The sequence below is a fragment of the Leopardus geoffroyi genome, chromosome B2 (genome assembly GCF_018350155.1).
Source record: "Leopardus geoffroyi isolate Oge1 chromosome B2, O.geoffroyi_Oge1_pat1.0, whole genome shotgun sequence".
NCBI lineage: Eukaryota > Metazoa > Chordata > Mammalia > Carnivora > Felidae > Leopardus > Leopardus geoffroyi.
In genome coordinates, this window is record NC_059332.1 from 5,810,570 (window position 1) to 5,835,110 (window position 24,541).

Consider the following 24,541-nt stretch of genomic DNA (forward strand, 5'->3'; position numbering starts at 1 on the left):
ATTTATTTTAATTTTTAATTTTTTAAAACATTTTTTTAAGTTTATTTATTTATTTTGAGAGAGACAGAGACAACTTGAATGAGGCATGGGCCCAGAGAGCGGGAGAGAGAATCCCAACCAGGCCCAGCACTGTCAGCACAGAGCCCAATGCAGGGCTCAAATTCAGGAACCCTGAGATCATGATCTGAGCTGAAACCAAGAATTGGATGCTTAACTGACTGAGCCACCCAGGAGCCCCTGTTTTTTAATTAAAAAAAAGGAACTTTTTTTCTTTCTTTCTTTCTTTCTTTTTTTTTTTTTTTTTTTGTATTTATATATATTTGTTTTAAGAGAGGGGTGAGGGGCAGAGAGAGGTAGAGAGAGAATCCCAAGCAGGTTCTGTGCTGTCAGCACAAAGCCTGACACAGGGCTGGATCTCGTGAACCGTAAGATCATGACCTGAGCCGAAATCAAGAGTCAGACACTTAATCCATTGAGCCACCCAATCGCCCCAAGACTCTTTTTTTTAAAGAAGAAATTTCAACAAGATATGAACTGAATCATGGAAGTGAACATGTCACAAAGGACCCAACCATTCATTCGACACGTAACAGATGTTTTCCTAGTGTGCTAAGTATCCAAGATGCCAGGGCACTGCCACGTGCAGGGGATCTCAGCCCTGACAAAGCTCTCTGTGACCATTTGTCATAAAAGTTGGCTGAGAGGTCCTGTAATAAATGTGAGGAACATCACCGAGCCTATTTTATCATTTTACAGATGAGAAAACAGGTCCAGAGATATGAAGCAACATGTCCAAGGTTGACCAGCTGGCCAGTGACAGACCTAGACCCAAGTAAAACCAGCCCCGTAACTCCATTCTTCCTTTTAATACCAACGAAATGCCACCTGCAGATCACAGATGAATTAGACGGAGAAGCCAGTGCCTTTGCGGTTGGGAGGTAGTAGGTGGATGTTTGTGTACCAGAGGCAGTAGGTTTTCCCTTTCATCCCAGTTTGTACAGAAACATTCTGGCTTCCCTGGAAGCGTGTTTGGGTGGAACAAGCCCATGTTTGCTTCTCATCCTGATCATTATGCAGCAGCACTGTTCCCCTGATCTCAGATTCACTTTCAATATTTCTTGGCCACTGGGCACATTATTTGACATTTATTTACACTTAATCTGCATTTTCCATCTTCTAAGCCCACATATAACACATAATAATGTAAATCCTTGACTGCCGCTTGGCATTTGGGTACCTTATTATTTACTGTGCTGTGCCCCTCCCCCTTCCCGTTTAATGTAATCTGCAAATCTTGTTCTCAGTACCGAGTCATTTGTATACATAATTAAAATCTGCAATCCCTCCCAACACTGATCCCTGTCATATGTCTTACTAGTAATTTCTTTCCCAGACAGTGAATAGTTTGCTTTTATTTATTTATTTCCCTCTTTGGAAGGAGATGGGGCAGAGCAAACTCAGCAGTGTTCCTGAAGCCTCACCGTTTTCTTTCTGGTTCTAAAGAATCACAGCATCCTCAGCATTTACTCATTTGCTGAGCACTTTCTGACCTGTTTGTTTTTAATGAAAAGAAGTTCTGACCAGTGATTGCAGTAAACAGGTATTAATGACACACTTGTGTCAGGGAACTATTTCTCCCATTTGGAGACTTTACAATTGGAGGTAAGATTTGAGTTCATGCTCACAGTGTGCCAGGTGCTTGTTGCTCTCTTCTGCGGTGTCACACAGGGACCATTTCTGGAGAAAGGATATTGCACCAGACAACTGATAGTGAGATTCTTTAATGGCTCCAAAGCTGTTAACTAGGGGCCTGACTGCACAGGGACCTACAGTGAGTTAACTCTCATAGACATCTGGCAAATTGCTTCCCAAACAGCCATTGCATGGCTGCGAAATTCCCTGATGTTTGAAACTTTCTGCTAGTTGAATAAGGAGTATTTAACAGTGCGAGCCAATAAAGCTATCCTCATTTTTTAAGCAAAACCGTCCATGTGGGGTTGTTTGTGAGCACCCACCACACCCACACATGCGTTCCCAAGCTTCTTAAACTTTTTCTCACCAGCTTTGATGTTTAACAGGTGTCATATATCTGCCATTTCTTAATTAGGTGAGGTTTCAACATGCATGTGCCTTTGGGATAGGTAATGGATTGATGTAAATGAACACCGATGCATGCAAGAACTGTTTTCCAAAGCGGAGGGCTGGTGTGTGTGTGTGTGTGGGTGTGTGTGTGTGTTTGTGTGTGTGTGTGTGTGTGTGTGTGTGTGTGTGTGTGTGTGTGTGTGGAGGGTGCTGTGCATAGGGAAGAAGGCCAGAGTGGCAGCAGAGTGAGGTGGGGGGGGGGGCATTTCCTCCAAAATTCAGGTTTCCTGCTCTTTAAGGTTCTAGGTACCACTGCATTGATGGATGTCCTATGCTAGTTCAGCTTTCATGCTTTACACTTGCAAAGTTTACCCTCACACTCAAAGTTATAAGGCCAGCCTACTGAAATCAGGTTTCCTCCTGAGGTTCTGATCTATGAGGGGGCAAATGTGAAAGGTGGGGACTGGAGACTAAAAGACAGATGTGTTCAGTTTCTCCTCAGAAGCTCCCGTTTTCTCCTTTTGAGAAGTGAAAAGCCCATGCAGACTGTCTCTGGATGTCTGCAGACCAGGAGATGTTAATTGTTCAGTCAACCCGGGCTCTGTGAATCCTTTAAATATTTAGTCTTGATTTTTTTATCAACATCATTGGCTCTACTTCGAGAGTCGTACCCCCATGAGATGGTTCTTGAGGTAGCACTTTGTCTTTCTCTGGAGACAAACTCAGTTCATTTCCAGAATTTTCCCTGGAAGTGTCACAACCCTGAAGAGACAAGGTAATCCAGCTAAACAAATCAAGCACTTCCTCAAATAGATACAGACCTAAAGCACGTGGTTCATAAGACTATTTAAATTTTTTCTCATGGGTATTGGTTTTCTTCAGAGCTGTTATTCACCTAGTACACATCCATATGGCTGTACCAATGGTTAAACAGTTGTCGACTCACATCATCTTTTCTTTATTTTTTAACTTATATACACTAAAATTTACTCCTTTTAATGTATATTCTGTGAGTTTGACAAATACACACAGTTGTGTAACCACCACCATCAAGGTAAAGAATGGCTCCAGTACCCTAAAAATTCTCTCATGTTGCCCTTTTGTTACACTCTCCTCCCCTCACCCTGGTACCATTCCTTTGTGAGACATCTAATTTGCAAATATTTCCTCCAAGTCTGTAACTTAAAAAAAATTTCTCTGAACAATGTCTTTCACAAAGCAGAAATTCTGAATTTTGATAAAATCTGTTTATCATCTTGTTTCCGTCTATACATCATACTTTTGGTGCCAGGTGTAAGATGTTTGACTAACTCAAGGTTTCAACCATTTTTTCCCCCATTATTTCTTCGAAAAGATTGATATTTATAAGACTTTACATTTAGGACTATGATATATTTATCTTTATTTTATTTTATTTTTTAATGTTTTACTTATTTTTGAGAGAGACAACAAACATGAGCAGGGGAGGGCAGAGAGAGAGGGGTACAGAAGATCTGAGGCAGGCTCCATGGTTATAGCAGCAAGCCCATGTGGGGCTTGACTCACAAACCACAAGATCATGACCTGAGCTGAAGTCGGACCCTCAACCAACCGAGCCACCCAGGTGTTCCACTATAATCTATTTTTAAATTAAGTCTTGTAAAATATAGCACATGTTGAAATTCTTGTTTTGAAAATGGATGTCTAATTGTAGCAGGCATTTGTCAGAAACACTATTCTCTCTCCATTTAATTGCTTTGGCACCTGGATCAAAACTCAGTTTATGGAAATTTTGTCAATTTTGATTTATTTATCTCTTTTTTTCACCAAAATTACACTGTTTTGATTACTGTAGCTTTATAGTAAGATTGAAGCAGGATGTTATGAGTCTTCTAATTTGTTCCTCTTTTCAAAATTGTTTTCGATTACTTGAATTCCTTTGACTTCAATATACATTTTGGACTCAGTTGTTAATTATCTACAGAAAAGGTTGCTGACTCAGATTAACATTGCATTGGATTTACACACCAAATGTGGGGCACTGATGGCTTTAATAATATGGAATTTTCCAATCTATGACAATGATCCCTCCTTCTGTTGGGAGCTTCTTGATTTCGTTCATCAATGTTTGGTAGCTTTCAGCATATAGATCCTACACATCTTCTGTTGGATTTATACCTAAGCCTCATTACTGGGGTGCTATTTTAAATGTTTTTCTTTTTAAGTTTCAAATTCAAGTTGTTTATTCCTGATGTATAGTAATATGGTATCTTGCAGTCTTGCTAAGTTCACTTATTTGATCAAGGAGTTATTTTGTAGAATCTTTTGGATCCTTTCTATAGACAAACGTGTTCAGAATAAAGACAGCTTGCTTTTTCTTTCTTTCTTTCTTTCTTTCTTTCTTTCTTTCTTTCTTTCTTTCTTTCTTTCTTTCTTTCCAATTTATGTGCCTTTTATTTCTTTTTATTATCATATTGACTGGTGAGGACTTACAGTCTGGTGTTGAATAACAGTGGGGGAAAGAGGATAGCCTTGCTTTCCCCCAGATCTTAGGTGGATAGCATTCAGTCTCTTATCATTAAGTGTGATGTTAGATGCATTGATATTATTGTAAATGCCCTTCTAGTAGGTTCAGTTCTCTTTGTAGTTGGTAAAAGTTTTTAGCATAAAGGGATGTTGAATTTTATGAAATGTTTTTCCTGCATCTATTGAGATGTTAATACAGTTTTTGTTAGTCTGTTAATGTGGTGAATCACATTGGGTGGTTTTTGAAAGCTGAACCAGCCTTGCCTGCCTTAGATGAATCCCACTAGGTTGTGATGAGATCTATTTTTATATAACACTGGATTTTGATTTGCTAATATCATGTTGAGGATTATTGTGCTTATATTCATGAGGGATATTGCTCTGGGGTTTTCTTGTAATATATTTGTCTGCCTGGTATTAGAGTAATGCAGGTCTCATAAAATGGGTTGAAGAATGTTGTAGCTCTTCCATTTTCTGGAAGAGATTATAAAATTGATAAAATTTCTACATTGGAAATTTAGTAGTTTACCTCTTTGAGTAAAACATGGAAATCTTACAGCTATATGTATTCCAACTTCAGCTTTATTTGCTTAAAAGGAAATTTTTGCCTTTGATTTTTTTCTCTTTTCAGTTCTTATTAGCTACAGCATGGGAATGCCTACAGTCCAGTTTTAAGCATTCAGAAATGGACAATGGTTTGGAATAGTGAAGCAGTGAGAAGGAGGAAATCTATATCCTTGAATGACCATCTGGAGCGGAGCCACCCTGCAGACCAGGCCTCCTCATCATTGTATGAGTAAGAAAAATGCCTATTCTTTTAAGCCACTGCATTTTGGGGTCTTTTTATTAAAATGGGTTAGCTTTTACCCACTTTATCCTGACTGAAAAGAAGGTCTTTTGTCTAAACATTATTGAGATTCACCTGCAAGAGGTTGAGTGGGATTAAACGCAGGAGGAGTCTATGAACAGATTCAACTTCTGCCATGGAGAAGGGTATAAAACAGAATGAGGGCACACCCTCATTTTTCCTGGAGCAGCAGTCTGTGTTTCTTGCACGTTGAAATTTCTTGCAACATCTTCCTCTCTTGGGCCAGTTTAGAGTTCTGGTTTGCTTGGACTACATTTTCCCAACTACTGGGAATGAGCAGGAAGGACAGTGTTATTTGGGCATATTTGATGGGGCTTCAGAGGACATCAAAAACTCTTTGGTAGGTCTTTCGGAGAACCGTAAAATTTCTATTTCGTTACAGTTACAGAAATTAAAGTATTAACGACTACAGAGAAAGCAATCTTCCCTGATTTTGGAAAGATCCTAGAATGTAGTACCTGCACAAAGCTTAGTTAGAGTAGGTAGAAATATGAAAAGGTTAGAGAATATATACTTTTGCATCTAGGGCCTGAGTAGTTTGAATCTTAAGAGACCATAATTAATAAATAAATTCAGTTAACTCCAATAGACTTAAATTTGTCAGTACATGGCAGTGGTCCGGTTACAGGAGGAACTGTTATCATTTGGAGGCCTAATAATAGTGGGCAGTTAAAAAAAATCCATGAAAAAAACCCTCAAAAACAAAACCCAAAGAGGGATTTGTTTTTAACTATACAGAATTTCATTACCAGAAAATACAGATAATGAGCCCCTGCCATTTTCCTTCTCTTTCTCTCCTTGCTTTCTGTAAATCCATCATATGCATTGGTACTACCCCTTCAGAAACAGAACACCTTATGGCACTTTGTAATAGTGGGAAGGTGAGTTTATTCCATAACCTGTCTGGTTCCCAAATAACAAGGTGTGTGCACATGTGCTTTAGAATGCATATACATGTACATCCATCTTCATATCATCATTTATGTAATAGCCCCAAATTGAAAACAACCCAAACGTCCTTCCACCAACAAGAGAATGGGTAAAAAGCCATGTTTGATTCATGGAAGAGTATATTACAGAGCAATGAAAATGAATCTTAGATATACTCAACTTGGATTTATCTTGCAAATAAAATGTGTACCACAAGAAAGAAGACAAAGAATAGAACAGTAATAGTTCATTCATATAAAGTTCCAAAACTCAGTTTGGAGCCATGTCATTTAGGGATGCATTCATACATGGGTGGTAGTAAGACTATAAAAAAAAGGCAAGGAAGGGTGCGTGGGTGGTTCAGTCGGTTATATTCACGACTTTAAGTCCCGCGTCGGGCTCTGTGCTGAGAGCTGGGAGCCTGGAGCCTGCTTGGGATTCTGTGTCTCCCTCTCTGTCTGCCCCTCCCCCACTCATGTTCTGTCTCTGTCTCTCTCTCAAAAATAAACACTTAAAAAATTAAAAAAACAAGGAAGTAATTGTCTTGTAAGTGAAAATGGTGCTTATCTCTTGTGGGGATGGGGAATGAATTGTCACTGGAATGGGGAAGAGATGGGGCTGCTGGGAATGTTGCTAATGTTCCATTTCTTGGCTTGCTTTGTGGTTGCCGGGTGTATTCACTACCTCTTGCTGCATAACCAAAAGGCAGAAAGGGAGTAAAAGGTGTCCATGGGACACCTGCAGAACTGAACACGTGTTACTGTCCTGGTCCTAATGTTGGGAACAAAAAGGATGATGCTTCAGGGGTCCTGTCCACTGTCCAATGCTTCTTGGAGACTTGGACCTTTGTGAAGGAGCAGCTAGAGAACAGGGAGAGTCATTTATACATGGAAGAACTTGGGCCCTGGCACGAGCTTTGGAGATCGCTGACTGTGGTCACTCCATTTATGCAGGTGGAGCTGGAGTCCTAGGAAAGTCATGGCTCAACTGAAGCAAATGGCCATTGAGTTTTTGTTTTTTTATTATTAACCTTTCATATGTCACATGGGTTTTAATGCTTCACTTTACTTAAGTTATAAGTTATTTGATGTCGATTTTATGTTTGATGTGGATATTATATCTACCTTAGGTCCCGAGATGGACTATATTAAGGCAGTTTGACAGATGCAATGAGTTCGGAGCAACTACTTAATTGCTTTTAATTACACACAGTCTTAGTGATGGTATGAAAGGAGATATCATTCTAAGCTGGGGTTGAAATGGATAATGTCAAGTTCTTCAGCAGCAGATTCTAGTCATTTTGGTATCTTCTACATCTTGACCTTTAGAAACCTCCTTTCTTTTCTTGTGGGGTCTTGTCTCAGTTAAATATTCTTTAGTTCTGAATGCAAATTCAAGGTAGGACAGAATACACCCACTCCAAACTATGTTTCTTCCCGTCTCAAGCTTTGTGTGGAGAATCCAAACTCTCCCAAGAAGATTAGCCTCCCAACAGCCTTTGGTCTTGTGTCCCCATAAGCCCTGATTTCTAGCTCTTTTCTGAAATTTCTGTGTTTTCTCTCCTGCATCCAAAGTGTGGATTTTCACTTCTTTGCACTCAGGTCAAAATGCTGAGTAGAGAAATTGCCCGTAGACTCTGACTTCTAACAGAAAAGCCTTCTACAATAAGTTTTAAGGACCTTAGGATTCCTGGCAATGCCATGAAAACCTCCAAAGAAAAAATAGCCAATGATATAATCTATATATTTCATTGTCAAGGTAATATTACTATTCTTCTACGAACTGTAATTCTTTTATAGGCTTTTACAGTTTTAATGGAGGAGAGGAAAATGTGAATATGAGTTTATTCAGATTATAGATCACTTCTCTCTCTTCTATCCAGACTTTCCATCTCTCAACCAAGTTAGGAATGATAGCATGATAATGATGATGAGGGTGAGGATGATAGATAGAGTTTTTACCATGTTTCCGTGCTTTCCATCATTATATCATTATTCCATACACTAAGAATCATAGGCAAGTGCTCGAGGAGCACATCTCACACACACCACTGTTTTCCGGAGCACTTCTGGCTTCTTGTCTCACGTTTTATTCCCAGTTATTGGTGCATATATCCCTGTTTGGTAAATTTACTCTCTCAGATGTCATTCTCTAACTCCCTCTACCCAAGAGCAGCGTAAAGCAAGGATGCGAGCATATTGGTTCCCTAGACGGAGTCCTCGTGGGGTGGACTGATGGCAGGCTCAGACTTTCCTGGGAAGTATGAAGGGAGAGACGAGTCTTCTCATCGGTCCCTCACATATTGCAGCTGCCTTATTCTTTTGTCTGATTTCTCCTTTGGCTCACAATCAGGTTGTTATTTATGTCCTCATAACACAATAGTTAGTGCATTTTAGGAACCTTGAAGAAGAACAGAAAAAGACTGGGATTTAGGCAGTACAATAAAACCTAGAGATTGAAATTTTTGTGGGCACCTGCCTACGTGAAGTTCAAACTTGATGGTTTGCAACAAAGCTGGTTTTGCATTCATCCATTTGGCTTTTTATGGATGTAGCCTGATTGGGAGAGTGACCATCTCAGGCCATGCTGTATTTTACTTGGGTGGTGACGACAGCTTAGGGCAGCTGAGTTCACAGGTGGGTGTCGATTTTTATATGCGTCTTGACTGAGTATAGAATGGGCTTGAGCAGATATACAGTGTTCAGGTGGTGAGGGTTGTGGATGCCCTTCGTGAGCACAGGGGCCTCAGCAAACATCATGGCTAGGTTATGTGACAGTAGACAAGATTTGTTTGAACAGTTGATTCTTTTGGCATTCTCAGAAATTACTTATATTTTTCACTGTGGGAGATCCCACAAAACAGATTTAAGGAGATGACATTAGGAAAACGAATGGCTGGGAAGAGATCCAACACAAGTGAAAGGAAGAAAGCCAAGTGGTGTTAGCCCTGTATGTGTTAGGAAGAAAAGCATTCAGCTTGAAGACTAGGTTATACGTTCTGTTTAACCCTTCTGAAAATAATAAGACCAGCATTTTAACTTGAAATACTGCAGAGAAAGGTGTAGGAAAAGCAGATGCTACTCACTGTGGGATTTTCAAAAGCTAAGGAAAACCTTGAGGAGAACAAGGCACAAGTATTAGTCCTAATTGTTAGCACTAGGGACACAACATGATGAAAATCAGAAGTGTACTTAGGATGATTCTGCAGCTGGAAATAACATGTGTGGAAAGGGAGGTTGATCTCACAGGCTAGAGCTATGTCATAGGAAGAGGCAGCAGAAGTAGCCACTGTTACACAGAACTAAAAATGGCTGCTTACGAGAGATTGTAGAGCCCAGGTCACTAGATAGAGCCAACATCAATGCAGTGCTGAGGTGCCAAGAGGAGGTCAGAAGCAAAATAAAAATGAAGAAGCTTTAAATTTGCTACTCTGGAAAGACACACTAAATAAGGCTGTGTGACTAGGGTTGTTAGGTTGTTCCCTCTAAGAGGGAAGTATTAGTGTGCTGATAGGCGGTTCCTCTCAGCTAGTATAAGTGGATTGACATCCTGTCAGCAGTTCCAGGAAGAGCCACAGAGGAACAGTAGCCTTGGGGTAGAAGTGTATGATGGTAGGAAAGTGTACTTTGATAGACCTCTCTCCAAGGGTAAGAACCACATCCTTGGTTGACTGTTAGTTAATGGTTAAGCCCATGGTTAAAGGAACAATATGCATATGACCCACAGATAACATCGTACTCGACAGTGAAAAGCTGAAAGCTTTTCCTCTCAGATGGCGAGGGAGATGAAGGTGTCCACTGTATGAGTCCTGTTCAACCCAGTACTGGATGTCCTGGCCAGACCAGTCAGGCAAGAAAAAGAAATTAAACATGCAAGTCAGAAAGGAAGAAGTAAAATTGTCTCTGTTTGTTGATGACGTAATCTTGTATATAGAAAATCTTAAAGACTCTACCAAAAACTTTAAGACCTAATGAACACACTTAGTAGTTTTAGAATACAACACCAACAACTAAAAATCAGCTATAAAAAAGGAGTCCTGCCATTTGCAACAACATGGATGGAACTTGAAGGTGTTATGCTAAGTGAAATAAATCAACCAGAGAAAGAGAAATACTGTATGATCTTACTTGGAGGTTATATCTAAAAATAGTAAACTCCTATAGAGTAGAGTGGTTGTCTGATGGGTGGGGAAAATGGAGAGATGTTGGTAAAAAGGTACAAACTTTCAGTTACAAGGTGAATAGGTTCTGGGGATCTAACATATAGCATGGTGACTATAGTTAACAGTAGTGTGTTGTATACTTGAAAGTTGCTGTGAGTGTAGAGATTTAATGTTTTCACCATAGTGACAGCAAAAAATGGCAATTATGTGAGGTAAAGGACATTGTTAACTAACCTTATTATGGTAACCATTTCACAATATACATGTGTATCAAATCATTCCATTGTATGCCTTAAATTTACACAATGTTATACATAAATTATATCTCAGTAAAGTTGGAAGAGATGGATTCCTAAATAAATATCACCAGGAATATTTATTATTTAGAAGAACAATTAGAATCACTTTTTTAAAAGTTTGTTTATTTATTTTGAGAAGGGCAGAGGCAGTATGAGTGGGGGAGGGCCAGAGAGAGAGAGGGAGAGGGAGAATCCCAAGCAGGCTTTGTGCTGCCAGAGCAGAGCCCAACACGGGGCTCAAACTCATAAACTGTGAGATCATAACCTGAGCCGAAACCAAGAGTCGGACACTCAAATGACTGAGCCACCCAGGCACCCCAAATAAGAATCACTCTTAATACCAGATGCCAATATGGACCATAAACAGATGGTTAAACACAACATTGAATCTATAGAGGAATAAAGAATATTTATGTGACTATGTACCTAATCTCTGGATATGAAGAGCTTTCTAGGAATAGCACCAATGAAAGTATCATGAAGAAAAAGGAGGAATAGATTTTACCATACTGAAATTATAAAACTTATGTAAATAAAAAAATGAACAAAATCAATAGACAACAAACTGATAAAGTATTTGTCCCAAACCAAAGAAATAAAAGGCTAATATTCTAAATATATGAATAATTGATATAAATGGATAATAAATGTACTAATGACTAAATAGACAAAAAGGACAAAAATATGAAGACTTTAAGACAGAAGAAATTAAAATGATACATAAGTACAGTTAATCCTCATTATTCCTGGATTCCATATGTCCAGATTTACCTACTTGCTGTAATTTGTTTGTACTCCTCAAATCAGTGCTCGTGGCACTTTCATGGTAGTGGTGCAACGTGGAGTCACGTGATGCTTACGTTCCCAGCTGATGTCCAACAAGCTGATGGTCTCCTTTCTTACTTCAACTCTGACGCTGTAAACAAGCATCTCTTTTAAAGTCTGTATACTGCCCTGATTTTTTTCATTTTTGTGATTTTGTTGATTTTGCTGTTTTAAGTGGCCCCCATGCTTAGTGCTGAAGTGCTGACTAGTGTTCCTAAGTGCAAGAAGGCTGTGGTGTGCCTTCTAGAGAGAAGGTGTGCGTTAGGTAGGCCTCCTGGAGGCCTGAGGTATAGTGCCATTGGCCATGAGTTCAGTGTAAATGAATCGATAAGACATATATTAAATAGCGTGTCTTTAAATAGAGATCTACACAAGACAAGATTGTGTATTGATCAGCTGTGAGCAGAGGCTTGCAGGGACCTAAACCTTTATTTTCCCTGGGAGAAATTGTTTAGTGTTTGCTAATTCGTAGAGGCTTTATACAAAATAATGACCCTGAATAATGAGAGTCAACTGTACATGAACATGCTCAGATTCGCTAGTTACAAAACATCTATACAACAGTATTGGGATTCTACTTTTAACCTTTAAATTTAAGTGAATAGTAGTGATGATGCTCATAATACTGTGATACAGACATTTTCATGTAGTGCTGGTGTTATTTTTAAATGGTTCAGTCTTTCTGGAAAGCAATTTGACATTATACATTAAAAGCATTTAAAATATTTTGACCCTTTAACATGGTAATTCTATTTCTAGGAATCTGTTCTGATGAAATAAATAATAATGATGCTATTAAAGATGAGAAGCTGTTCATGATTTAATGTTAAGTATTCAAAAGTGCCAGATACAAAACTGTAAGTGACGCCCATTACTTAACATAAGTGATAACACACACACACACACACACACACACAAACAGCATGCAGATGGAAAAAGAAATATACCAACACGTTAACAGTAGAGTATTTTTTTCTCTTTTATACATTGTTTTGTTTATTCCTTTTTATTATCATTTCCCAATTTAATGCCTTCCCTAGAGATACACACCTATGATATATATAATTTTTGTGTGTGTTCTTGCAAAATATATGTAAGGGATATATGTGTATATATATGATTTATGTAAATAGTACTGTGCTATTACCTTGTGTTTTTACCCAGTTTGTACTCGTATTTTATTTTTGGTCCATCTTCAGTGCTAGGTACATCTGATTATTCCTCCTGATGCTGGATAATATTTATGGTCTCTGTCATCACATTTCCCCACCTGCTTCTCCAATATTGGATACCCAGCCTATCTCCAACTTTCTGCCCCATAAGTAATGCTGAAATGGGCATCCTCACTGATGTTTCCCCTATCATTGTGGGTTATAACATACGTGTATGCTTAATTCGACTTAGTAGTGACATATTGCCCTTCAGAATAACAGTGGTTTATTTAAATTGCAGGATCATGGCTATTTGAGTTTTTCTTAACTTGCAAGCATTATCTTTATAAAAACAAAATTAGTTTACTTTTTAAGGTGTTAAAAAGGAGCAGCTTGGAAGTAGGTCCTGTGTCTTCCTGTGTGCTTGGCTTTGCTAGTTTGGTTTCTTTGACCTTTCGTGTTCACCTCCTATAGTAGATGGAATAATGGCTCCCGTGTCCTACTCCCTGGAACCTGGGGAATGTGTTACTTTACAACGCAGAGAGACTGCTGATATGACTTAGTTCAGGACCTTGAGGTGAAGAGATTATTCTGGATTATTCAGCTCCCTTATAAAAAAAAGAGAGAGAGAGAGAGATCCAGGAGGATGAGATTCAGAGGACAGGGCCATGTGGTGACAGAGAGGAGACTGGAGTCATGTGCTTTCTGGAGAGAGAGGTGGAAGCCAGGGATCATAGTGGCCTCTGGAAGCCAGCATCCCAATGATGAGTCCCCTTTGGTAAAATACTCCCTGGAGAGAGCCTGGAACTTTGCCTTTGTTCCTTTATTTCTGTGTTTTAAGATTCTGCTCCTTACTCATTAAAGGGATGTCAAATTCATGCTGAATGTGATGCCTCAGAGATGTGGGTAACATGTAAGACTGATCATTTGTTTCTAGAACTTTATAAGGTATAATGAACATGCCGATAATGTGAGTGAAGGAGTCATGCCCTCCATGCCATCATCTTCTGGGTCTCAAGTCACACAGGTGACATTGCTTGTGAGGTGTGCTGTGAGTCACTGTGACTAATCATCATTAAGATACTGGATTTCGTAAACGATTTAGTTAAAAAAACAAAGTATTCAAACCTGTCCCCCCCATAAATCGTTCTCTTATTTCCCATTCTCCTGTGTTCTGCTGTGCTTTCTTGAATAAGAAAGTTAGGGAGGGCCTTATAGTCAGTGCCCCCTAGAATTGCATGCAGTCTTGTTTGCCAGTTGGTGAGGTTGCAAAGAAAGATGAAAAATGTAATGTAGATTAAAAAAAATCAACAGGTTGGCTGTATATGTAGCTGAAATACAAAAATGGATTGGTGGTAACTCCAAGATTTTGAAAGGCAGGGGAATTGTTTAGGCGGAGTGTTTTGGTAGTGGAGGAGTGAGTGTGTAGGTTTGCACGTACGCATTTGATGCATTATTCATAAGTGTTGGAGGCCAATAAAAGTCCTGTAGACATTTATGGATATGGAACAGAGAGTGAGAGCACAAGAACCAACAAGGAGATTTGGGAATTTGGGAATCAGTATAGCTATTACCATTGGGTATTCTGTGAGAACAATGTTATGTTTTAATTGGAAGAGGAAGAAAGTGCCGAGGACTGAGGCTTTGGGAATCTAGAATATGCCAGCTGTCATTCAGAGTAAGAAGGCAGAGGGCTAGAAAAATCATATTTGGAAATTTTGGAAAGAAATCACATGACTATACAGCATCACAGAAATCAAAGGAAGAGAGTATTTCCTGACATCCCATCATGTAACTCCTATAATAGGTATTCTTTTGAGTATCAACAACAAGACTTGGGTTGACTGTGTTCAGATATTTGCAGAGTGTAACTCCCAAGAAATGCCATTTGTATTTTTGTCTGGGTTGAATGTTTTCCTCTGGAGTTCTGCTGTGCACATTCATTGTGGCTGCTGTTAGGAAACAGTGATGAGGCAGGTGGAGAGAGACAGGTAGGAATGCATATCTAGAGGGGACGTGCAGGAGGAAAGAGAGTTTATATTGACACTGAATGGAATCTGAGGGCCACAGAGTTGGGGGAAAAGGTCCAGAAAGTAAAGAAAGAAATGCTGCAAAGGAAACTTTTCTGGATATTTTTTTCCCTCTTTCTCTTTCTTGCTCTTTTCTTCTTTCTTGATTTGGATTGCCACTTCCCTGACTGGCAAGCTGTCCCCTATCACTCCAGACCAGGCACAACTTCTCTTTCTGAAATCTTCTCCCATAACTGCAAACAGAACTAATTCTCCTTCTCCTCCTCCCCCCCTCCTCCCCCTCCTCCTCCCCCTCCTTCTCCTCCTCCTCCTCCTCCTCCTCCTCCTCCTTCTTCTATCACACTTGCTGTAAGTCTTGTAAATGACTGCAACAACATTGTATTTGTTTATGTGTGTGTCCTCCCAATAAGCTCTGGTCTCTTTAGGCACTAAGGCCATCACCCAGTAGGGGGTGAAAAGACATCCCAGAGATGCGCTGGGTGACTTTTTGGAGGTGTATGTGCCTAGGCTGTGAACTGCCCCAAAAGCTCTACTAATTCATATCAGTGAAATTTGGCATCTGAGGCTCCACCTTGTTGTACAGCTCTACAGAACTGCTCAAATTATCCTGAGGATCTTGCCAAATGAAGATTCTGGTCCAGTAGGTCTGGGGCGGCAGGCTGAGTTTCTGTGCTACGAGCATGTGCTAGGTGATGTTAGCGCTGTAGGTCGGAGAACCACGGAGGGTACCAGGCTTCAGCCTGCAGGGAATGGCTCTAGAGGAGTGGTTCTTTCCTAATGCCAAGTATCTGAACCTGGCTTTTATTTGTTGCAGAGCGATAGCAGATCAGACCATAGCATTTGGGAACCAAAACCTTAAGACCCTCTTTTTGTACTGGCTGGCTGATAAATATTTGATGCTCCATTAAAAAATTTGTTTTAGGTAAGATATGTGACAAATCCTGATATCCACATTAGGATGTCTGTACCTCTAGAATGGTCAACACGGTGGGTATCAAAAATATGAAACTAATCATCGAGTTGTTTATAAAATCCAATAGTAGAGACTATGGCCCTGAGAAAATAGTAGACAGTCCTCCAATTTCAATAGGAAAAAAGATTTTCTAGAAGACTCTTATTCTGCTGGTGCAAGTGTAAAGTGCAATAACCACTTTGGAAACTGAAAGTATTTAGTAAGGATGAACATAAGTACCACCTATGACCAAAAAGTTCTTTCAATATATTAATATAACAAACATATATATAAAATATGCAGGAATACCTCATTGTATCGTGCTTGCTTTATTGTGCTTTGCAGATATTACATTTTTTTTTCACAAATTGAAAGTTTGTGGTGTTGCTGTGTTGAGGAAGGCTGTCAGCACCATTTTTTCAACAGCATTTGCTCACTTTGTGTCTCTGTCACATTTTGGTAATTCTTGCAATACTTCAAACTTTTTCATTATTATTTTATTTGTTATGGTGACCTGTGATCAGTGATTATGACTTGTTGAAAGCTCAGATGATGGCTAACATTTTTTAGCACTAAAATATTTTTTATTAAAGTATGTACATTGTTTTTTTAGACATAATGCTATTGCACAGTTAATAGACTACAGTGTAGTGTAAACATAAATTTTATATGCCCTGGGAAACCAAAAAATCCATTTGACTCACTTTATTGCAATATTTGCTTTATTGCTGCGGTGTAGAATTGAACCTTTAATATCTCTGAGGTATGTCTATGTATAAATAAATATAAATACATGTAAAACTAAATATATACATATGTTCATTAAAAGACATGAATTAGTGTGTCCATGGCAATGCTATTCATAATATCCTCAAACTGGAAGCTATCCAAATGTCCATCTGGATGAATAAATTGTTGCGTATTCACACAATGAGATATGTGTTTACAACAATGAAAATAAATGATCTGCAATCATGCGACAATATGAACGAATGCCACTAACAAAATGTTGAACTCCAAAAGCCAGACACAAAAGCATTATGCTATATGATTCCGTTTAAACAAAATATAAAAGAGGCAATCTATGCTGTTAGAAGCCAAGATATTGTTTACCACTGGTGAGCGGTATTTTCTGAAGGAAAGTACAAAGGGAGTTTCTGGGGCGCTCGTAATAGGATCCTGCTTCACAGTGTAAGTGCTAGTCATATGAGAGGGTTTGGTTTGGGGAAATTCATTGAGCCAACTGCAATTTTCTGTATGAGTCTTATGTTATCATAAAAGATTAAAGAGTATGCATACACAAAGAGGCTTCAGGGTGTGACCTTGGGTTGTTAGGGGCCAGGAATGGGATTAGGAAAGGAAGTAATTGTGGGAGATGCCCAAGATAAATTTTATTCTCTTTGGGGCAAGTTATGTATACAGCAAACTGTTTTCTGGGGTTAATTTTATGGGAATAATGGTCTGTGTTATAAGACCTTTCTTCCCTGCAGTGTTTCTAATATAAGAGTCAAGATTTAAAATATTTACTTCTATCTTGGCTTTTGTTTTTATAAAATGTTTGAGGCAACTTAAAAGAAATGTGGGTCAATTACCTGGTGAACAGTTTCTATGAGAAAATTCAGGTGAAATAATTTAGAGTAAAACACCAACAAAAATTACTTGTGATGATTTTCTACTAATTAGAAAAGCCATCTGCACCACTCAGTATCCCAAAGAATTACCAACTTTTTTTTTTAATGCACTACATTCTGTTCTTGATTCTTACTAACTATCTATGCATAACCTTGAGCAAGTTATAATATCCCTCCGGGCAACGCCAACCCCAAGGGTAACTCAGTTACCTTGACTTTTTGTTATGGTTAGAGCACTTGTTACATCTGAGATTAGCCTTTTTCCTCATTGTTTATTTATTTTCTGATTCCCTCTGTCTCTAATATTTGAGTTCTGTAACTCTCAATTTTATTTATTTCTGTATTTCTAGTGCTAGAACAGAGCACGGCAGGTAACGGAAAATATTTATTCAATGAGCGAAAAAGCTGGACTCGATTCACCAGGCTCTTTCTAGCTGTAACTTTCTGGAACTCTAACATTGCACAAATGATTTTATGAGACCAGAGGGGACTTGTGAGTTTACAAAATTCTGATTCCAGAATCAGAATAAAGGTCAAGTGTAGAAGACTGGTTCTCAAAGCACAGTCCACGGACATCTGGAGGTTCCAACAGCTTTCTCTGGGGTTCATGAAGTAAAAAATATTATTATAATAATACTGAGGATTATTTGTACTTGTGAATCTAATCATCTCATGAGCATACAGTGGACTCTTCCAGAAGTTACATAACATATGATACTATAATCGACTGGATGTAGAAGCAGGTATTAGGACCCTGCTGTCTTCTATTATGTGAGATATTAAAGAGATTTGCAAAAATCTCTAATACCACTCTTCTTGCTGGTTTTTTTGTTTGTTTGCTTAGGAAAATACAGTTTTTTTCCATTAGTATACATTTTGTTAATAAGTAGTGGGCTTAGTTATGTTTAAATGACTTAAGAAATAAATATATTCAAATATTATTTCTTAAAATTTTTTAACATTTATTTATTTATTATTATTTTAACATTTATTTATTTTTACGAGAGAGAGAGAGCACACAAGTGGGGGAGGAGCAGACAGGGAGAAGGAGACACAGAATCCGAAGCAGGCCCCAGGCTCTGAGCTGTTAGCACAGAGCCCAACACGGGGCTCGAACCTACAAACCACGAGATCATGACCTGAGCCAAAGTCGGATGCTTAACCAACTGAGCCACCCAGGTGCCCCTCAAATATGATTATTTCTAATGCTACTTGGAAATTGATATAGCCCACACAAACCAAATTATCTTCTGTAAGTTTTAAGAGTGTAAAGGTGGCCTGAGACAAAAAGTCCCGGGACAGCTTCTGCAGAAAGCTGTTGGAGAAAGGCTGACTGGACCAGCACAGCCTGGCAAGTTAGGAATAACTTCTCGACTCACCCTGTCTTCCTCCAGGCTGTGACCCTGCTCTATAGCCTGCCTCATTAGTGATACATCCTACCCAATTCTGTTTTCTAGACATTTCCATTGCTGTGGTTCCCTTCCTGTGTGTCAGTTGCCACGATAGCAGCAGTGACTAGGAAACTATTCCATTCCAGGTTAGCCAAAGTCCACAGAACATAAGTATCAAACGTCATTGTTTATTTGGCCAGGAGTTTCTCTTGCTGGGTTTTCTTTTTTATAGTGCTCTCCATTTTCCAGGGCTGAGAGTTATATTTTCTCTGGAGAGTTGACTCCAACGGTTTAGCTGCATTTTATCTAGTGCAATCCAGCACATCTCAGAAGTGCCGCGGCAGCGTTTTTTCATCTGGCCGCCCCATCTCCCACCCCGAGGGATGAGCCCCAGGAAAGGATAAACACAGTTGGCAGAGCAGCTGCTCCCGGTAATCTTAGCTGGACATGTGTGCCTGTCCCCAACTCCGAGCCCCGGTCCCCCAGGAGGTGCTGGCTCTGTTCAGCTGTGCGCGAGGTTGGAGAGGAAGCAGGATGCTACAGAAGGAAGACGTCCCCTGATCCCTCCTGCTTCTTTCTCCACCGTTCTTACTCACTATGCATATTATGTTTCACCAGTAAATCACACATATGTTTTAAGAATTTTTTAATGAGAATTGCTGCTAAAACTAAAACTGTTTTTGTGATCTTGGATTTAGGAGTGACACTGAAAAATGAAAGGATGCGCCCATAGGATCTCACCCCGTTGGTGTTTATTGAGTGAGGCCAGGCTCATATTGCATATTTGATGACTGGTTTACCGTTATGCAACCTGGTGTCTCCTGAAGTTTCATCCGATTTCCAAAACAACACTGTGAAGTCATCAAGCAATCATACTTTCTTTTCCTACAGCTTGATGTCATAGAAATAGCCACGGGGTCTAGGGGTGGGTGCCGTGATTTTAGTCCTATGTCCATTATGTGCTAACCACATGATGCTGGTCATCATGTGTTACTTAACCTTTTTGAGTCTTTTTTTTTCCTTAGAGCAAACTTAGGATAATAATACCTATTTCATAGAGGGATTATAAATTGGAATTAACATATTTGAAATAGTGTCTTAACTATAAAGCATTCCCGGGCTTAAAAATTTTTTAAAGTCCCATTACTGTCATTTGTGAGTTTTGATTTAGTCACTGCTATTACTTCATGATAAATGAAGTAGTGATGATAAAAGTGATACAGTATGATAAAAAATGATTTTAAACTTCATTTTTATTTTAAGGATAATAGCTCTCAACTCTTCTGGGTCTGTCTGCTCTTGGAGTGAAAATTAGCAAGTATCATCATTCCTCCCTGACACTGAAGTAGACTCTGACACTCTAAAATTAAGTTTCTCGTTTTCAAAATTCCCTTAAGAAGTTGAACGGTAGAAAAAGCTCACTTTGTGCGTGTGTGTGTGTGTGTGTCACTGCTCACTGAGGAAAGACCCCAAAGAGAGAGGTGAAAAGGCTCGTACTATGGGGAATGGGATAGGTCAGCCTAGCTCCTTCCCATTCAGCTTCTCCTTTTCCAGACAGCTCCGCACCCAGTGGCAAGTTGACTTCTGTGTCTTAAATATAGCTTTTGTGATTTTGTTTACCTAGAAACATAGCAGCGCAGTCATTAAAGGCATGGGTTTTGGAGGTTGATGTACCTGAGTTTGAGTTATAGCTTGGTCCCTTACCAGCTATCTGACCTTGGGCAAGTTGTCCAATGCACTGTGTAAGGTTCCTACTGCTGTTGTGACAAATACTACACTTAGTGGTTTAAAACAACACAGTCTTGTTATCTCATGATTCCGTATATAGAAGCTGGTTTCCTCTGCTCCAGGCTCGAGAAGGCCAAAGTCAAAGTGCTGGCTGGCTGGACTCCTACTGCCAAGTTCTGGGAAGAATCAGCTTCTATACCCCTTCAAGTTATTGGCAGGATCCTGTTCCTTGTGGTTGTAGGATTGAGATCCCATTTCCTTGCTGGCTGTCAGCTTGGGGTTTCCTTAACTCCTAGAGGCCTCTTGCTGGTTCTTGCACATAGGCCCCTGTACTCAAAGCCAGCTGTGGGGAGTCCAAACCTTCTCATGTTTGGCATCACTTGGACTTCCTCTTCTGCCCAGCTTTTCTGCTTCTCACTAGGGAAAGCTGTCTGCTTTCAAGGACTCAGATGCTAAGATTGGGTCCACCTGGATAATCCAGGCTCTTCTGTCTTAAGGTCTATAACCATAATTGCATTGGCAAAGTAAACGTAATTACAAAGTACTTTGCCATGTGACATGACATAATCACAAGTCCCAGGGGGTAGGCAGTGGACATCTCTGGGGTCTGCTCTTCTGTCTGCAGTACTAAGTTTGATTTCCTGTATAGAGAATCTTGGTGTTCATGCCTTCCCCACAGGGCGGTTGTGAGACTTAAGTAAAAGATCTCCAAAGTACCATGTGCTAATAAATCTTGTTGACTTTCTGAAAGCTACCATATCATGTTTAAGTCTTGATCATAATGTCCTCTGTAGAATCTAACGCCGTAGTGGTGATCCTGCCAGTACCCTCTCTACGCTATGCCGTACTAGTCTCTTCTGATCTCGTAAGGCAGGTTTCCTCGTAGTGCCCTGTGAGCATTCTCTTTCCTTCACCTTCACTCATGGTCCATCACGTGGAATGCCCTCTCCCTCTTCTCTGCCTTTACTTCCTAAAATCTTCAGCCTGAACTCCACCTACTTTTTGTTCTGTTTTGTTTTTGAGTCCACCAGGTTTATCCCAAACCATGCTGCTCTGTCTTTGTCAAATACCTAGAGGGCTTCTCCTCTGGATCGCACCATTCTAGTTTAGATTGGGAAGAATTCCCAGCGTGTCTCACTTGCTCTTTGAGCAAACTCCTCATAATGCCATGTTCCCTACCTGTCACTGGTGTTTTCAGTGACAGCTTCTGCTAGTGCAAGGATACAGCATTAGACAACAAAAATTGACATTGTGAGACAACGATTCCCTTTTATATTCTCTTTCAGTTCTTCTGAATGCACAAGGGTTTAGGTCTCAACCTGGTGGTTAACAGCTAACAGTTAAGACAAAGAGGAGCTTCCTGGAGGCAGTAATGGGTAGCTAAATGCAAAAACATAATTCTTTTGTTTATTTCATATACTTGTGTATCAATATACTTAATCAGTAATTGTTTATATAATGTATACAATCAACTATATATAATTATAATTATAAGACACAAATTCCATGTATTTTATGTATTATATTTAAATCTGTGTGTGTGTGTGTTTGTTTGTTTATTCATTCATTAATTCTGTATAATGGATATTGTTCAGGTGATGCTACAAAAAATTCCCTGGAAGTGGTAATGATTGATCAAAGTGAGCTCGTTGACTATTGTTGGATAGTTGGATCTGAGTTTATCAGTGGCATGCTTGTGTCCTTAGGCCAGAGGCTGGACTTCTCTGCTCTTTGATTTCCTTATTTGTCAAATGAGACTATTACTGCATGTTCCACAGGGCACTTGGGAAGATGGAATGAGCTAAATTATGTAAGGAAGTTGGCACAGTGCCAGCACATAGTGACTTCTTGACAGCACTAGCTGTCATACCTCGGGCTGATTAGTGCTCTTCCTGAGGCCAGGCTGCATAGACCACTCTTTCTAGGTCACATTGTCCTTGAGAGAGTGGCATTCAGATACAGCTCTAATTTCCCAAACATGCATTTTCATGTGTTTTTTTTTTTACTTCCCATCTAATAATTAAAAATAAGGAAGATATTGCTAGAAATAGCCCAGTAATACTCTATTTTGTGGTTTCTTCTTTATGATCTTGGGATAGGGTATAATATTTTTTCACTGAGATTTTGTAGAGCTATACTAAAGTGTTTGCATAATAAATTTCTGCTTGGAATTATGCTTTCTTGAAACAAATAAAACATGAAAGCCCTTACAGGAGAAGGTAGAGCCCTGTCTGGTCACTAGAGGTCATAGCCCATACCAGGCTCTGTCTGACAATTCAGGTGCTTTAACTACTGGGAACAGAGATGAGTGTGAGACGGTTCCTGTAGGGGTGAAGCGAGCAGGCCCGTGCACGGTTTTGTGGTTCCTCCTTTTGACAACTCCTAGCTTATATAAATATCCTGTTCATAAATGCATTCATTTAACTTTTGTAGGCTCTTTTTGGGGAAAATAATTTATCTTTCACAATTCAGAGAAGAGAAGGAAGGTTGCACCTTCACATTTTGTTCTGATAGTTGGTCCTTTGGATTCAGGAAGGACTGACCTCTGACCAGAGGTAGTAGACCTGACCTCGGATAGTGTACTTGCCATTAAACTTTTTTCCGCAGAGCAACAATACAGAGAATAACAATAATAAAAAACCACAATAAAACAAAACAAAAGAAAAAGGCAAGAAAAAATGTGTTTAAACAGTCTTTGGAATTCCGTTATTGGAAATCTGAGAATATTTAGTAAAACCATTAAAATGGTTTCCACTACTATTAAAATATAGTGAAAAGAGCTCATATTTTGGAGTCACATTTACCTAGATTAGAATCCTGGCATTATCATTGGATCTTGAATAGTTTCTTAATCTCTCTGAAGCCCATATGCTTCAGCTGGAAAAAGAGTTAATGGGCACCTCGGTGGCTCAGTTGGTTGGGCATCCAACTTCGGCTCAGGTCATGATCTCACCGTTCATAAGTTCGAGCCCCATGTTGGGCTCTGTGCTAACAGCTCAGAGCCTGGAGTCTGCTTCAGATTCTGTGTCTCCTTCTCTCTCTGCCCCTCCCCCCACCCCACTTGCACTCTGTCTCTCTCTCTCTCTCAAAAAATAAATAACATTAAAAAAAGAAAAGAAAAAGTTAATAGTGCCTGCTTGCAGTACTACCTACACTATTTTAAGCCATTAAATGAGATTTCTATGAGTAGACTATCTTACTCAGTGTACCTAGTACATATTAGGCTCTCCATAATTAACAGTTACTACTACTGCTGTCTTGGAGGGGGTTGGCTCAGCGACTGTTAAGTTTTATATATTAGTATGTTGGATTTTTCCATAGGGATGGCTAAGGAGAATTCTCAAAAGCCATAAAAATGAAAGTTTTATTAGAGAATGGAAGAAGAGTCTCTAAGACAGAGGGTATGCCTTAAAGGAAGGCTTAAGGATGGACTGTTAAGGGTCAGTGGTAGAGAACCTAAGATATACTTTGTCTCCCTCCAGGTTTGGTATGAGCTAGCCTGGGACAGGGTCGCAGAGAAGTCCCAGGCCAGGGGACTTCTTGCCACTAGCATTATCTGCATCTGAAAAAAAATGTGAAGAGGAAGAAAGAGAGATTAGGACAGGAGGGGGACTGGGGATGCTCATTTTTCTTGCTGATGTGGCATCTTTGTAAATCAACTCAGTCATTCTTTTTCCTCTAGATTGAGAATGCCAGAATATTAATGCTGTTAGCAAAGGGCGGATTAAATCAATGTTGGCAGAGGTATCAGTCTAAAGGGAGGTTAAGTCTTCAGTTGTAAATATTCTATGCAGGTAAAGACAAAAAAATACAGATATTTGAACTATTTCAATAGCTTCTGTAATTTTTAAGATTATAGTTTAACATTCAAACATTATAGTTAAACATGTGGTTTAATAACTGTATTTGCACCTACTTATAATTTTCTAACAAATAATTCTTACTGAAAATTTCCATAATTTTCTATTGAAGAATATCTGCTTACAG

At 39.4% G+C, this 24,541-nt stretch overlaps 1 long non-coding RNA gene across 1 annotated transcript in view; it reads left to right on the top strand.

Annotated features, from left to right (window-relative positions):
* The first annotated feature begins 1,500 nt into the window (after positions 1-1,500).
* LOC123607954 overlaps positions 1,501-24,541 on the top strand; it is a 309,936-nt gene continuing 286,895 nt past the window's right edge. The window contains exons 1-2 of the long non-coding RNA XR_006717002.1: positions 1,501-1,662; positions 5,219-5,383. This is a non-coding gene — a long non-coding RNA (uncharacterized LOC123607954). The remainder of the gene's footprint in view (positions 1,663-5,218; positions 5,384-24,541) is intronic.